This window comes from Notolepis coatsorum, assembly GCF_963971535.1.
Source record: "Notolepis coatsorum genome assembly, chromosome: 4".
Lineage (NCBI taxonomy): Eukaryota > Metazoa > Chordata > Actinopteri > Aulopiformes > Paralepididae > Notolepis > Notolepis coatsorum.
Window position 1 is genome coordinate 44164619 of NC_140168.1, and position 16931 is coordinate 44181549.

A 16931-nucleotide genomic window follows, 5' to 3' on the forward strand; every position below is an offset into this window, starting at 1 on the left:
CTCCATGGACAGACGGCTGCACTTTCATTGTGAGTACTGGCCTTACGTGGACTTAGCCACATACTGAGATGTTCTAAGCTCCGTGTCTCTCCAGTGTGCTGCTGTGGGAGTGGAACAGAGGCAGTAGCTAGTGGTACAGCAGGCTCTGTGTGCTGAGTGCTGAGACACACACACACACACACACACACACACACACACACACACACACACACACACACACACACACACACACACACACACACACACACACACACACACACACACACACACACACACACACACACACACACACACACACACACACACACACACACACACACACACACACATTCTTCCACACCTCTCCGTGTTCTGTTCTGCCTCAGGGCTTATTCTCACAGGTACGATATCTTATCCTCGGATCGAGAACTGAAAATGAGAATCTCCAAATTAGAGTCAGGGAGTCGTGTCGGAGCCTGACCCCCGGATTCTCACCTCCCATTCTGCTGGACTTTTGAACACTCGTGCAGATCTATGGCCCCAGACTGGCTCCTCTCCTCTCCTCTGCTCTGCTCTCTCGTCTCTCATCTCCCCCTTCAACCTTCTCTTTGTCTATTCCATCCACTATCCTTTTCCCAAGGCTATTTTATAATTTTTGTATGCCCCCTCTCTCTCTCTCTCTCTCTCTCTCTCTCTCTCTCTCTCTCTCTCTCTCTCTCTCTCTCTCTCTCTCTCTCTCTCTCTCTCTCTCTCTCTCTCTCTCTCTCTCTCTCTCTCTCTCTCTTCATGATACAGCTAATTGGGCTGTAATTCTTCCTGGATTCACACCCTGAAAGACATACAAAAAAAAGATCTTGCCACCTCTATACACACTATGTCTCACACAAATGTATGTGCTCTCTCTCTCTCTCTCTCTCTCTCTCTCTCTCTCTCTCTCTCTCTCTCTCTCTCTCTCTCTCTCTCTCTCTCTCTCTCTCTCTCTCGCTAATAATTTTGGAAGACACCATCATGTGTTCATCTTCCAATAACATGTGACGAGGTTATGCTTGATAACTACTGGGAATTCTCTAAGGATTTAAACGATGAGCCGTTTACAAATCATTCTGAGTCACGATTAATAATAATAAGAAGGTTTATTAACAAATAATAATAGAAAGGTGATTAACAAATAATAATAGAAAGGTGATTTACAAATAATATAGAAAGGTGATTTCGACATGGCCACGCTGAAAGGGCAGGCCGTGAGTCAGAGACAAGTCTGTTAACACTTGGTCTGGCTCAGGTCTGACCCAGAACGCTGTCCACATGCATGTCAAATACACAGTTGCCAGACATAACAATATATCGGATATGATGACTTAAGGTAAGCAGAATGGTTTTCTCAGAAACTGGAAACAGACAACAACTCTGTTATGACTAGGAAGATGTCAAAGTGCTCTTAAAGAGACATACACACATTAACCAGTCAATCTGGTCATAAGCTGTATAACATGATAAAACAACACAGATCCACAATGACATGATAATATATTCCACGACACTACCTAATATCTTACAGGTACAAAACTATTCTGTGACCCTGCTGATATTCCGTCATTGTGTGGCGATGAAGACCATAATATCATATTTTATATTATTATAGTATATTGTTTGTAATACTCAGGACAAGAGGAGGAGCAACACTTTAACAGGAGACCCATAAGTATCCTCTAGACATTTTGGCTAGCTCTTAACATCTTGGCATTCTCATCAGCCAATATGATTTTTTTTTTTTTTTTTAATAAACGTTGACCAGTTGATTATTTAGCTTAAAATATGCCTTCAACCAGCTGCTACTTAACTGACTTCAAACTGGAAATGGTAACAACAGATGAGGTACTCAAAAAACTGAGCGCCCTCCAACCTAACAAGGCCACTGGCCATGACAACATCCCCTCCAAATTCCTCAGAGACTCAGCAGCCGCCATCACCCCAGTCATCACACACATAATAAACCTCTCTATAAAACAGGGACACGTCCCAAGGACTTCAAAATTGCGAGAGTGACCCCTCTGCACAAAAAAGGCAGTAAATTAGACCCAGGCAACTACCGCCCTGTTTCTATCCTTACCTCCATCTCGAAAGTCATGGAAAAATTGTATACGAACAGGTCGAAAATACCTTGCGGAAAAAATCTAATCTACGAATTCCAATCTGGCTTCAGAACATCCCACTCCACTGACACATGCCTTCTCTATTTAAACGACCACATCAAACAAGAGGTGGACGCGGGCAAATACTGCGGCATGGTCATGCTGGACCTACAAAAGGCCTTCGACACTGTCAATCACACCATTCTGATTGACAAGCTAAAAGCAATTGGTTTTGATAGTCTATCAGTGAGCTGGATGCAATCCTACCTGGAGGGGAGAGAGCAGATGGTGGAGGTAAACGGTACCCTATCCCCCCCCCCCCTCACAGTAAACTGTGGTGTTCCACAAGGAAGCATACTAGGTCCGCTACTGTTCCTAATTTATGCAAATGACATGTCGTCAGCTTGTGACTGCAACTTGTTCCTGTTTGCGGACGACTCAGCCCTGCTGGTCTCTGACAAGAACAAGTTACAGGTTGAAAAAACCCTCAGCTCAGAACTAAGCAAAATCTGCATATGGCTCGCTGATAACAAACTATCATTACACATGGGCAAAACAGAGTCCATTCTCTTCGGTTCAAATAACAAACTCAGCAAGACCGACGGCTTCTCAGTTACAGTGGGTGACAATATTGTCACAAGGAAAGAAGATATTACCTACCTGGGTTCCATCCTAGAGGCAAATCTTTCTGTGACAAAATGGCATCCAATGTAATAAAAAAAGTCAACCAACGAACTCGTTTCTTGTACCGGATCTCCTCACTGGTAAACAAGAATACCCTGAAGACTCTAGCAGGAGCACTCATTCAAGGGTACTACGACTATGCTTGCACCTCATGGTACCAAAGCACCTCAAAGGCGCTAAAAACAAAATTACAAACATCTCAAACAAACTGGTCAGACTACTGCTTGACCTTACTCCTAGAACCCACCTCACAATTACAAACATCTCAAAACAAACTGGTCAGACTACTGCTTGACCTTACTCCTAGAACCCCACCTCACCCCTGCCCACTTTGACAACCTAGGATGGCTTAGAGTAGACGACAGAGTACAGCAACTTGCAATGGGCCTGGTCTACAAGATACACTACACGACCAAGGTACCCATGTACATGACTAAATACTTCCCAAAGGTCAGTGAATACCACGATCACAACACCAGAGGGAGCTCCACAAATCATGTTAAACCCAGATTCGGCTCAAACAAGGGACTAAACACGTTTCGCAATTATGCCACATCAATGTGGAACGCCCTACCCAAAGCTGTAAAGGAATGTGAATCACTACCCACTTTCAAAAACACTCTCAAAAAACACCTAAGGGAGACTGCAACTCGAAACTGGCCCCTGTAAATGTCCGAACACAACCCCTCCAATGTACAGTAAATTACCAAGTATGGTCTTGTCAATAATCCAATGTACATGTGTTGTTTGTACAGTTGTACAGTGTCCCCCACCCACCCCTCCTACCCAACCCCCCCCCCCCCACTCCTACCCAACCCCTCCCCCCCCCCCCCCACCCCACCCAACCACCTCCAATGTACAGCCCCACCCCCCACCCCCTCCTACCCAACCCCCCCCCCCGCCCCCCCACTCCTACCCAACCCCCCCCCCCCCCCCCACACTCCTACCCAACCCCCCCCCCCCCACCTCCAATGTACAGTCCCCCCCCCACCCCCACCTACCCAATCCAATGTACAGTTTCTACGCCTAATGTATATACTCTTTTCTTTCTGGACTCTTTTTGTATCACAAACAGTACTGTAATTGCAAATCTGGTATGTCATAAATGTAGAGATGTAGCAGTACTGTCTAATCTGTATGTCATGTATGTCATATATGTTACGATGAATTGAAAATGGGGGGACCCTGATGTAAACAAGACGAAAGTCTTTCTCTGGTCTGCATCCCCTTAACAATTGTATGTATTGAGCTGTACTGTACTGTACCCATTCTGCAATCTGTTAATAAAGTTTTCATTCATTCATTCATTCATTCAACTTAACATTTTCTATCCATTATGTTAACTTAACCCTAACCTAACCCTAACCTCAGAGCCGTCGGTCTTGCTGAGTTTGTTATTTGAACCGAAGAGAATGGACAGGACACTCTCACTGAGAAACATTGCTTTATACTGAAAACTAGGGTAAGCCATTTTAAGTTTATTAGTGAATCTTAAAAGTGAGGAACCAGCTGACTTGATTAAAGGGGCGTGTTTAAAACGGCCATTTTGTTTAGTTAAGTGCCCCCATTAAGGGACTGTTTCCTGTTTACTAGTAGCATCTGATTTGCTGAGTGAGCCATTAAGAGCCTGCCCTGTTTAAAAGCAGAGGTCCACACTGTGTTGAAGTCACTCTGTACTGGGCTCTGTTAAGGAAGGACAGGACACTCTCACTGAGAAACATTGCTTTATACTGAAAACTAGGGTAAGCCATTTTAAGTTTATTAGTGAATCTTAAAAGTGAGGAACCAGCTGACTTGATTAAAGGGGCGTGTTTAAAACGGCCATTTTGTTTTGTTAAGTGCCCCCATTAAGGGCCAGGTGTTAAGACAGCACTAATTAGTGATAGTGATTTAAAGGCTTGCTGGTGTAGCGTCAGCGAAGCGTCGAGAAACGAAGAGGGACAAAGAGGAGGAGTTATCCTGGAGTTCACCGCCGAGGGATCCACCGATCCACCCAGTGCTAAGTACACCATAATCCTATACTTCCCTCCCACACTGCTACTTCTCTACTTCCTCCCTGCCACTCTCGACAATACAATGTGTCTCATACCTATATCCACAATCTGCTCCTCCAGAACTGACTCTACCCATCCACGCCAGTTTGCTAGCAACCCGGCTAATCTCTCCTACCCTCCTACAGCCACTAATACACCTGTCACAGTACGGGGAGGCTTATGGAATTGTCAATCAGCAGTCAAGAAAGCTGACTTCATTACTGCCTACGCCCATAGTCTAAATCTGCAGCTCCTGGCTCTAACTGAGACCTGGATAACTCCCAATAACTCATCAACACCTGCAGCATTATCTACAAACTATAACTTCACTCACACACCTCGACCTTCCAGACGGGGTGGAGGCACTGCCCTCATGACATCTCCTTCATGGGCTACAAACGTAACACCACTCCCAGAACTGTCACTCTCCTCTCTCGAATATCATGCAGTATCTGTCTCTAATCCTTTCAATCTCACCATTGTTACACTCTACCGCCCTCCAGGTACACTCGATCACTTCACAGATGAGCTGGACATGCTTCTTAGCTCCTTACCGGAAGATGGTACCCCTCTCCTTCTACTGGGCGACTTCAACCTGCCTGACTCATCTCAGTCAGTCATAGTAGTCTCCCTCCTACAATCGTTTGACCTGACTCCCACTGCCATGGCCTCCCACCCACAAAGCAGGCAACTCCTTGGATCTCATATTTTCCCGTAACTCCAGCATCATTAACACCACGGTAACTCCCCTACATGTATCTGACCATTCCTTCATATCCTTCTCACTAACTCTCATGCTTAACCGAAAGGTCTTCACCCCAACTCAAACAGTCTCACTCAGACGCAACCTGCCCTCCCTATCCCCCTCCACCCTCTCCTCTGACATACTATCCGCTCTACCTTTGAGTGACACCTTCTCTGCTCTCTCCACAGAGATGGCAACCTCCACCCTCCTTTCAGCCCTTGCAACCTCCTTCGACAAGCTCTGTCCCCTCGTTGAGAAACCTGCCCGCCGCTCCCCACCCAGTCCATGGCTGACAGATCCAGTGAGAGAACAAAGACAGGTCCTGAGAGCAGCTGAAAGGAAGTATAGAAAGTCACGCCTCACTGCTGACATCGACACATATCACAACCTCTTGTTAACATTCTCCAAAACCATCACTAATGCCAAAGCTTCTTTCTTCCACCATAGGATCGAGGCCTCTGCCAAGAATCTTCGCAAACTGCATGCTACCATGTCCTCCCTCCTCACTCCCCCCCCACCCCCCCCTCCCTCATCTTTCTCTGCCGAAGACTTTGCGATCTTCTTTGAGGAAAAAGTGGAGAACATCCGCAGCTCCTTCTCCCAACCCCCACCCATTCCAAATGCTGAATCGAGAACCTCATCCTTCACTCTGTCATCTTTCTCTCCCATTACAGAAGCAGAGACCCTGACACTGGTAACGTCAAACCGTCCGACTACTTGCCAGCTGGACCAGCTACCCTCCCCACTCCTCCAGACCATAGCACCAGACATCCTCCCATTCCTAACTGCAACCATCAACTCCTCACTCAACTCGGGGGTGGTCCCCACCTCCCTAAAACAAGCCAGAGTCACGCCGCTCATAAAAAAACCAACCCTGAACCCTACTGTCATAGGCAACTACCGTCCTGTCTCTCTTCTCTCCTTCCTTTCTAAAACACTTGAACGTGCTGTATCCAACCAACTTACTACTTATCTCTTACAGAATGACCTCCTAGACCCTAATCAGTCAGGCTTCAGGACTGGTCACTCCACAGAGACAGCCCTCATTGCGGTCACAGAGGCACTTCACTTAGCAAAAGCGAAAGGCCTCTCCTCTGTCCTGATTCTCCTAGATCTATCTGCAGCCTTCGACACAGTCAACCACCAGATCCTCCTTGCGGCCCTCGCAGGAATGGGAGTGGCTGGCTCTGCGCTGACATGGCTGTCATCATACCTCAATGACCGCTCCTACCAAGTGTCATGGAGAGGGACCCTGTCGGCCACCCGCCCCCTGCGGACGGGTGTCCCCCAGGGCTCGGTTTTAGGACCCCTTCTCTTCTCCCTCTACACTAAATCACTGGGTAACATTATCACGTCTCATGGCTTCTCCTACCATTGTTATGCCGACGATACTCAACTCTTCCTCTCCTTCCCTCCCTCAGATATCCACGTCTCTGTGCGGATCTCGGCCTGTCTGTCCGACATCTCAGCCTGGATGACGTCCAACCACCTCAAACTGAACCTAAGCAAAACAGAATTGCTCCACCTGCCGGCCAAATCCTCCCCCCTAACCGACCTTTCAATCACAGTCGAGAATGCAGCTATGACTGCGTCCCCGACCGCCAAGAACCTTGGTGTTGTCCTCGACGACCAGTTGAACTTCTCTGCTCACATCGCAGCGACGACCAGAACCTGCCGATTCCTCCTGAGCAATGTCAGAAGGATACGCCCCTTCCTGACAAAAGAAGCCACCCAACTCCTCGTCCAATCAACAGTCATCTCCCGCCTCGACTACTGCAATGCACTGCTCGCTGGCCTCCCGGCCACTGCCACTAAGCCTCTTCAACTCATTCAGAACGCAGCGGCCCGCCTGATCTCAAACCTACCGAAGTCGGCCCATGTCACCCCACTTCTTAGGGACCTGCACTGGCTCCCCATTGCTGCACGAATCCGCTTCAAGGCCCTCGACCTAGCATACCGTGCGGCAAAGGGAACCGCTCCCGCCTACCTCCGGTCAATGGTCTCTAACTACACACCCTCAAGACCCCTACGCTCTGCATCTTCTGGCCGCCTCAGACCTACTCCTATCCAAGCTCCGGGAGGGTCATCAAAGAGAAGTCGCCTATTCTCAGTCCTTGCCCCACAATGGTGGAATGAACTACCCACCCCAGTTAGGACAGCCGAATCACGTCCAATCTTTCGCCGTCGACTAAAGACGCACTTCTTCAACCATTATCTGAATTAAAAAAAAAAAAAAAAAAAAAAAAAAAAAAAAAAAAATCTAACCCTAACTAACCGTACTGTCATGCACTTGTCCTAATAAACTAACCTACACTGTAGCACTCAACACTTTGATGAACATTGTTGCTCAGCTGATAGAGTTGTGCCCTTCCTGATGGCTTGTCGTACAGAACTTGTAAGTCGCTTTGGATAAAAGCGTCAGCTAAATGACTAAATGTAAATGTAACCTTAACTAATCATTTTTCCTTGCCTGAACCATAGGTTCTTAACCTTAACCTTAACATGACCCTAACCAGTGGTATATTTGAGTCCCATAACATCAAAATAGGAACTATGAAAATTATAGCAAGTTGCTAAATGAAAGGACAATGGGTTTTGCTCATAGAGAGAGAGAGAGAGAGAGAGAGAGAGAGAGAGAGAGAGAGAGAGAGAGAGAGAGAGAGAGAGAGAGAGAGAGAGAGAGAGAGAGAGAGAGAGAGAGAGAGAGAGAGAGAGAGAGAGAGAGTTCAGGCAGATGTGAGGCTGTCCTAGCAGGCTTCAGGGTGACAGGTCTGGGGATATAGCAGCCCATTACCACGCATGTCCTGCCAGGGGCTCCAGGAGCACTGGATTTGTTAGGGGGCTGGCTGGCCGGGCCAGGCAGACGGACCTGTGCGGTTCCAGCCTTTCAGCCTCTCCGTCCTGGCAGACTGGTGTGAGGAGAGAGGTGGCGCTAGGGGACCCGGGGCCCGCCAGCGCAACATGGCCTGTCTGCACTCCGTTAGTGCTGGGTGAATGAGTTCCTTCCACAAGGGGTCTGGGAAAGGAGACGGTGAGGGGGGGGGGCTGCTTGCCTGCCCAAGCAAAGGGAGGGAGCAGTGGGGTAGTGGTGTGTGTGTGTGGGGGGGGGGGGGGGGGGGGTTGTGTGCATGGGGTAGTAAAGTATACAACAGAGGACCCTGCTGCTGGCCCCTTAACCGGGCCGTGATTTGAGGAGTACCGCCTGGGGCAGAACGCGGCACCTTTGACAGTGTCAGGGTGCCACTATAGTGCCGGACAGCCAGACACTTCTGCTACATTACACACCAAACGCTTGCGTCCCTCTGCATTCATGCTGGCTTGCCGCAGGAGAGATTATGACCGTGCTGTTGATAGTGGACGAAGTAAAATGGAAATTATCATTATTACTAGACATGCGGTTTATTTGTTACAGATGTATTTCATGTCGCGTACTACATTTGTTATATCCATCATGTGCGTATCTCCTCTATCTTCCCTTAATGGATTTGTTCCAAGGAACGATATGTCATATTGCTTGATATGACCAATACTCCATAATGACAAAATATATACAGTATATACTGTATATATTTGTATCACTGGGCAGGCACGTGCACAGATAGGGCCTAAGGGGGTCTTGAGCCCCTGCCCGTATGACAAGTCAAAAAGTGGCCCTTTTTGGCTGGTGTTCATTATTATTTAAATACTATACTTAATCTACTATACACCTTATCAATTTAAAAAGTACTCTACTCTGCACCCCCCCCCCCCCCCCCCCCCCTCCAATTGGTTTTGTCTATAGATACAATCTGTAGAGCATGGACCATGAAACATGCCACACTTAGGAAGTGTACATACTGAAAAGGTCAGATCTGTTTGAATGTCATTCAATTGCATCCTTCCTAACTTTCTTTCTCAAATAAATCACTGATCTAATGCAACTGAATTGGTCTAAACAACTGAACACTGAGTGACTGAAAACATGTCATATCTGTGGTTCCCTGTGCCCCCCCCCCCCACAATGTCTGTATGGTCCTGTAAGAGGGGTACATTCATTAATTCATACAACTGAAGGTGAGGAATCCTCAAAAAGAAAAGTTGTGGGAGTTGAAAATTGTGAAGGGGAAAAATGTAGTTATACATTTTCATTGGGAAGCAGGCAGAGATCTTGCCATCTCCCACCTCCTCCTGTATACAGAGAGCTAAAAGAAACATGTGTCACGTGTCACAGAGACACTTCCCTCAGAGCGAGAGTCACTACATCTTTTCAAAGACGAGCAAACGCCAATCAGGAGAAATGGGCTCCAGCGCTGTTTGATTAACTAAATGAATTGTAAATGATTAAATGACTAAATAAAATTATTCTTGCACATTCGGATTCAGGCACAATTAGTGAAATATTGAAAGCATGTTTTTTTTTGTTTTGTTTTGTTTTTCTTCCTCAATGAAACAAGCACGTGTTATGTAAGTTCCTAAATCCTTGCATTTGATGTGGGGAGATGCTTTGTATGGTCTCCACACACGTTCAACTGATGCCTCGAGGCAAGTGCCCAAGGCTAAAGGCTGTGGCTGCGCATGCGGCTGCCCACGTGGCTCTGTTTATAGTACATTTTTGGTGTGACTGTAAGCATACGTGATCCACACATCCAGAACTCCAGGCCAGTGATCCACACATATGGGCTCACAGTCCACACAAATGCGCAGTCGGGAAATTCACAAAACTTCCGTCACGTATACCCATACGCAAGGCCAGATTAAGAATTCAGAGGCCTCTGGGCCAGACTCTTGTGGAGGCCCCCACACGCACACACACACGTGCACGCACGCACAGTGACGTTTTTATATGTAAAACATTGGTGGGGCAGCCACTAACCAAGGCTATATACCAGGCAAACTACAGTAATCAAAATGACAGTAATCGTTTCGCACCACATATCAGGTAAGCCTGCATTGTTAGTCGTGAAAGCAAATTAATCTGTCCACGCTGAATTAAACCCTCTATTTCTTTTGGATTTATCCATGGTTAGCTTACTGGGGGGTCGGAAACTCAAGATTAGCCACTTGCAGACGGCAGGGAGAGGCGCGGGGTGTGACGTACTGTATATTTTAGTTGATGAAATATTTTTGTTGACTAAATATTTTAGTTGATGAAATATTTTTTCATTTCAGTGTCACAGTATGAGGCCCCTCGTCACTAGAGGCCCACGGGCCGCGGCCCAAACGGCCCGGTCGTTAATCCGGCCCTGCCCATACGCGGAAACTATAATTTGGCCTTAACACAGAGACAAGCTGCTGAACAAGGCCTCCATCATACTGGTTGACATAGGGGGCCTTAGCTATGTTTCACCCGTTTCAACTGACGCTCACTGGCAGGGCCCCAGATTGACAAAGCAAACACACCCTGGATTGTAGGGGTGTGGGGAGACGTCATTACTTGTATCTGTATCTGTATCTGTATCTGTACAACCAACTAAATTATCTGTAATTGTTGTGCCTTCAAAGCATCAACTTGATTTAATATTGACATATAATTAATTGTAAATATAGATGTATACCTCCTCATACTGTACTTGTGCTCTCTCTCTCTTTTTTTCTTTCTTATTTCTAACTAAACTAAGTTTTATGAACTGTCTGAAGTTGACCCCCTCCCTCTAACTGGGGGAAATTGAACAGAAACAGTATTACATAATAATACTCATAATACTACTACTACTACTACTACTACTACTACTACTACTACTACTACTACTACTACTACTACTACTATTACTACTACTACTACTACTACTACTACTACTACTACTACTACTACTACTACTACTACTACTACTACTACTACTACTACTACTACTACTACTACTACTACTACTACTCCATGGCCGCCTAGTTATAGTTGAAAGTGGGGGTGCAATTTTTCTTTTTCTTTTTTAATTTTTTTTTTTTCGACAGGCAAGGGGTGGTTTGGAGGGGGTCCGGCACAACAGATATTTTTTTTCATTTAATGAACCGTGCAATTTCCTGCAATATAGAGCCTTCAATCTTGACTAATAAAGCTGCTCTTTTCACTATAAAACTCAGTTTATATTGCAGTATGATAGCCAATTACTATAATAATAATAATATATTAATATATATATATACTGTATATATACTGTATATTGATTTTTCGCTCTTTTATTTTTATTAAATCAATCTCCTTTCAAATAGGCCAAGTTTTTAATAAGAAAGAGAGAAAAAATACCAACAAGGAACAATAACAGGGTCTGCTGTAAATATAGCCTATTTTGTGTCTTAATTTGTTATGTTATCCTACACTTTAAGCTGTCTGATATTTCCATTACCTGTAACTCTTGGGTCTCTTTCTCTCCTTCTCTGCCTCCTCCCTGAGTCTGCACAGTCACCATATCATTCTACATTATTAAGGAGAGCAATACACTTATGAATACACTGAACCGGTTTGAATACACAATCTTTATGCTACTCTGTAAAGAAAGGGAGAGAGGGGGGGATATATAATCCAAGTATTTGTGTCTTAATTTGTTATGTTATCCTACACTTTAAGCTGACTGTCTGATATTTCCATTACCTGTAACTCTTGGGTCTCTTTCTCTCCTTCCTAAGTCTGTACAGTCACCATATCATTCTACATTAAGGAGAGCAATACACTTATGAATACACTGAACATCATTATGAAACATTTCTATTGCACCCTTACTTACAATTCATTATGAATTGAAAATGGGGAACCCTGATGTAAACAAGACAAAAGTCTTTCTCTGGTCTGCATCCCCTTAACAATTGTGTGTATTGAGCCGTACTGTACTGTACCCATTCTGCAATCTGTTATTGATTGATAAAAAATGTTATTAACATATTGCAGAATGGGTACAATATAGTACGGCTCAATACACACAATTGTTAAGGGGATGCAGACCAGAGAAAGACTTTTGTTTTGTTTACATCAGGGTCCCCCATTTACAATTCATAATTCATAATAATTCATAATAATTCATAATAATTACAATTCATAATGAATTGTAAGTAAGGGTGCAATTAACACCGTGCAATCCATTATTTGTGGAGCCCGCCCTTTAAGTCTTTGAGCTATTAGGCTACTAGGGTTCTTACTTTGCGTTTTGGTGTACTGAAAAATGCTCCGATGTCTGTATTCTTTCTTTTTTCTGCCATGTTACCTGGTTGGCTGGACACACACACACATTTTCATTTCAGGTATTGTACCTTAAGATAATTGAACATCTTGATTTACCATAAATCCTCAAATATAGGACGGGTCTTCTATTTACCTCAGCTGCAAAGAGCACCAGGCCTTTATTAGAGAGGCTTATATAAGAGGCAGGCCTTAATTTCTAAAAATGACACTCATGGACATAATCCCTTCATTTTCAGACTTTTATTGCATTATTATTATTATAAAAAAAAAAAAAAAAAAAAGGATTTGGGTGGGCCCTCGTCACTAAAGGCCCACGGGCCGCGGCCGTCGTTAATCCGGCCCTGCTCGTCTGCCATAGCGAACGTTAAAATTTGCAAACAAAGTCAACGTTATCCAGCTGACGACACCCGTGACCACATATCTAGATATATGACAACGTTAGCTAGCGGCTAGCACTAAAGCTAACGCCAACCAGAGGGAAACTTTGTTATTATTATTATTATTATTGGTATGACCAGATGGCATTTCGGACCGTGAAACAATTTTATTGTATTGCGTGGTAGAAGTTATACCACTCAATAGTAAAGATGATGTCTAACATAATAGTTTGTTCGAACAACTGAACTTACTTAGTGGAAGATCCTGCTGTTGACTTGTGTGACTAAAGTGTTCACGCTGCCTGCGCCTGCCTGCGTACCAGTTTACACCTGGAGGCTGCCTGCAGCGCTGTGAGACTGGAGTGCGCGTCCGCTCTGTCTGCTGGGGGCTGGATCAAACCATATCGGGCAGGGGGGTGTCGCAATCTTTGGAAACTTAAAAACTTGCTATTAAGTGTCATTGCGTATTATTAATTTGATTGAAATTACGTAGTTATGGTTAGATAATATTTATATATTGGGGGGGGGGGTATATCATATCACTGTAAGCGGAGAGCCTATTGGGATGCTAGATCCTAATGTGAAACACTGTGATTCTACCTGTCTATCTTTTTATGCTCGCTTATGCCTGTATTTTTTACTGTTGTGAAGCACTTTGAACTGCAACCTCTGTATGAAAAGTGCTATACAAATAAAGTTATTATTATTATATGATCAAAAAGTGAGGGAGCAAAGAGACAAGTTTGCTCCCCCAAGTTCAATACTGGTAGAGCACCCGCTTCGCCTGCTCCATTACGTAGGCGCCTATGACTACTACTACTACTACTACTACTACTACTACTACTACTACTACTACTACTACTACTACTACTACTACTACTACTACTACTACTACTACTACTACTAATGCCCTACTTTGTTTACTTGTTTATTGCACATGTCGCTCTATTGGTTGGATTCTTATTATATATTTATTACTATTGTATTATGCACATCATTGCGGGCAAGACCCCCCGCATTTCACTGTATACCTGCATGCCGTGACAAATAAAACTCTTGTATCTTGTAATAATAATAATAATAATAATAATAATAATAATAATAATAATAATAATAATAATAATAATAATAATAATAATAATAATAATAATAATACACTTTATTTGTATAGCACCTTTCATACAAGACATGCATAAAATTTGCACAGAATTTACAAAAAGATTCGGACATAATATAAGTATAAAATAGATAGATAGACAAAGTCAAGGTAAGGCATAGAACATTAAATCACATCGTTTTTCATATTAAGATCTAACATCTTAATAGGCCTCTTTGTTTATGGATTGATTATCACTGATACACATCCTTTTAACTTTAGTTTTTGTGATTTATGATCACAGGGACTCGAACCCACAGTATCCTTTCAACTTTAGCTTTTGTGATTTATGATCACAGGGACTTGAACCCACAGTACAAATAAACAACAACCCCTCCCTATGTACTGTTTTGACACAGAGAGAAGCCCTGAAGCCCACACCCCTCAGTACGAGATATACTCCAGCCATCGCCAGTAGGTACGTTACCGCAAGCTTGGGTGTGGTTTGGGTACTCCGAAACTATCACTCTTCTGTCCCGGGGTTTCAGCCTGTTGTCTCGCTAGGATAACTCTGAAAACACATAATGATAAAAGAGTCAAATAGAATAGTAGAATAGAATAGTTAGTAAAATAGAATAGACATAGTAAAATAATGCAACAGTGCAAAATAGTTCTACAACAATCACAGTATGGATGTAATGAGTCCAAGCAGCTGACACATGAAATTGACAGGAAGTGCATAATAAAAATACACAAAAATACACAACAGTAATAGTATACATACAACTTTTTTGCCTGTTTTATTATTTATTTTTCTATATAACTTTTTACGCTGTAGATTATTACGAGCCAAATAACCACTTTTAGTGCTATTTAGCACCTTTTTTGTTAAGACAGCAGGTCTTTGCACACACCCCACCTTCCCTCCCCTGCTAAATCAGGTGTGTTCTTTTTTACGCAGCCTGTAGACTACGGTGGCAAACTGTGGTTGTACTGGGCAGCTCCCAGGTGTGAATGGAACTGTGTGAATGTGAAGCAGGGCGTTCCTGAAAAAGAGCATCCGCTCAGCGAACCTACCCTGGGTAAATAAAGGTTAATAAAACATTTAAAAATAAAACTAATAGGCTGACCATAAGATGTTGTTCTCTGACAATAAAGTTGAATCTAATTTAAGCTTTTATAGAGCAGAACAAGTTTAAGCCTACTTATGAGCGTAGGAAACGAATGTCTTGTAAACTAATTTTTATTGGCCCATGTTCAAGATTTCGTTTCTAAAGTCAATCAACTAATGAATTATTCATACATAATTTTTATGAACATTGTTACTCAGCTGATAGATTTGTGCCCTTCCTGATGACTTGTCGTACAGAACTTGTAAGTCGCTTTGGATAAAAGCGTCAGCTAAATGACTTAATGTAAAATGTAATGTAAATGTACATAAGAACGATACATAGCCTAAATATGAAATGTGTGGGCTATTTTCCATACATGAGGAGTACAATAATAAGTGGATACCTTACCGGCCCAGTTCTAATCACATAGTTGACCATGTCCACCTTCAAAATATACTTATAATCATTTGTTTCTTTCTTGATTTGGACTAGTGGAAATATTTTCAATAATATTTGGAAGAGTGTACAATTTTCATTCAATCAATCACCGTGCAGATTGATTGATTGAATCAGGGGCGGATTTAGGATTGTAGGAGATCCAGGGCTTAGCCCAGATGGGCCCCTTTTTTTTTTTTTTTGGCAGGCAAGGGGTGGTTTGGAGGGGCTCAGGCACGACCCCCTCCACGACAGATTTTTTTTGAATTTAATGAACCTGTACGTGCAATTTCCTGCAATATAGAGCCTTCAATCTTGACCAATAAAGCTGCTCTTTTCACTATAAAACTCAGTTAACCATAACGTAGTTATGGTTAGATTTATATATTGGGGGGGGATATATCATATTTTTCATATAATCAAAAAGTGGTGGAGCAAGATTATACCTTTGCTCCCCCAAGTTCAATAGTGGGAGAGCAGAGATGCTCCGAATGCTCTTATGGCCAGGCGTCTATGATTCACTGATACAAAGTAAAATAGTGCAGTGCAATAAAATAGTTAGTAAAATAGAATAAAATAATGCAATAGTGCATTGCAATAAAATAGTTATCATCGTATTTAATCGGGAGGCCGGTAAGGAGTGCATTACAGTAGTCGAGTTGGCTTGAGATAAAGGCATGGATCTGGTTTTCAGCGTCCTTTTGATTTATAAATGGCCGTACTTTAGCTATGTTTCTAAGGTGGAAGAATTAAGTTTTTGTCAACTTGTTGATTGTGATTTAAAGCTTAGGTCTGAGTCTACCATAACACCAAGACTTAACTCACTCAAATACAGTTAGCAGCTGGATAGACCACAGATGGAAATTAGCTTCTGCTAAATCTGGTGCAAACATATTTTCACGTAACAATGATGAATTGTAAAAAAAAAAAAAAAAAAAAAAAAAAAAAATTATTTTATTTTTAAATAGATTCAGGGCTTTTCAGAATACATCCGGGGCTTGAGCCCAGGTAGCCACCCCCTAGCTCCGCCCCTGGATTGAATGAACATTTTATTAACAGATTGCAGAATGGGTACAATACAGTACGGCTCAATACACACAATTGTTAAGGGGATGCAGACCAAAGAAAGACTTTCGTCTTGTTTACATCAGGGTCCCCCATTTTCAATTCATAATGAATTTTAAATAA

General features: G+C 43.3%; 1 pseudogene across 1 annotated transcript in view; it reads left to right on the plus strand.

Moving 5' to 3' along the window:
• LOC311226498 (beta-1,4-galactosyltransferase 1-like) overlaps window positions 1-16931 on the plus strand; it is a 690468-nt pseudogene that overhangs the window by 88196 nt on the left and 585341 nt on the right. The window contains exon 4 of the transcript in view: window positions 11226-11377. The product of the transcript in view is annotated as a beta-1,4-galactosyltransferase 1-like (transcript). The remainder of the gene's footprint in view (window positions 1-11225; window positions 11378-16931) is intronic.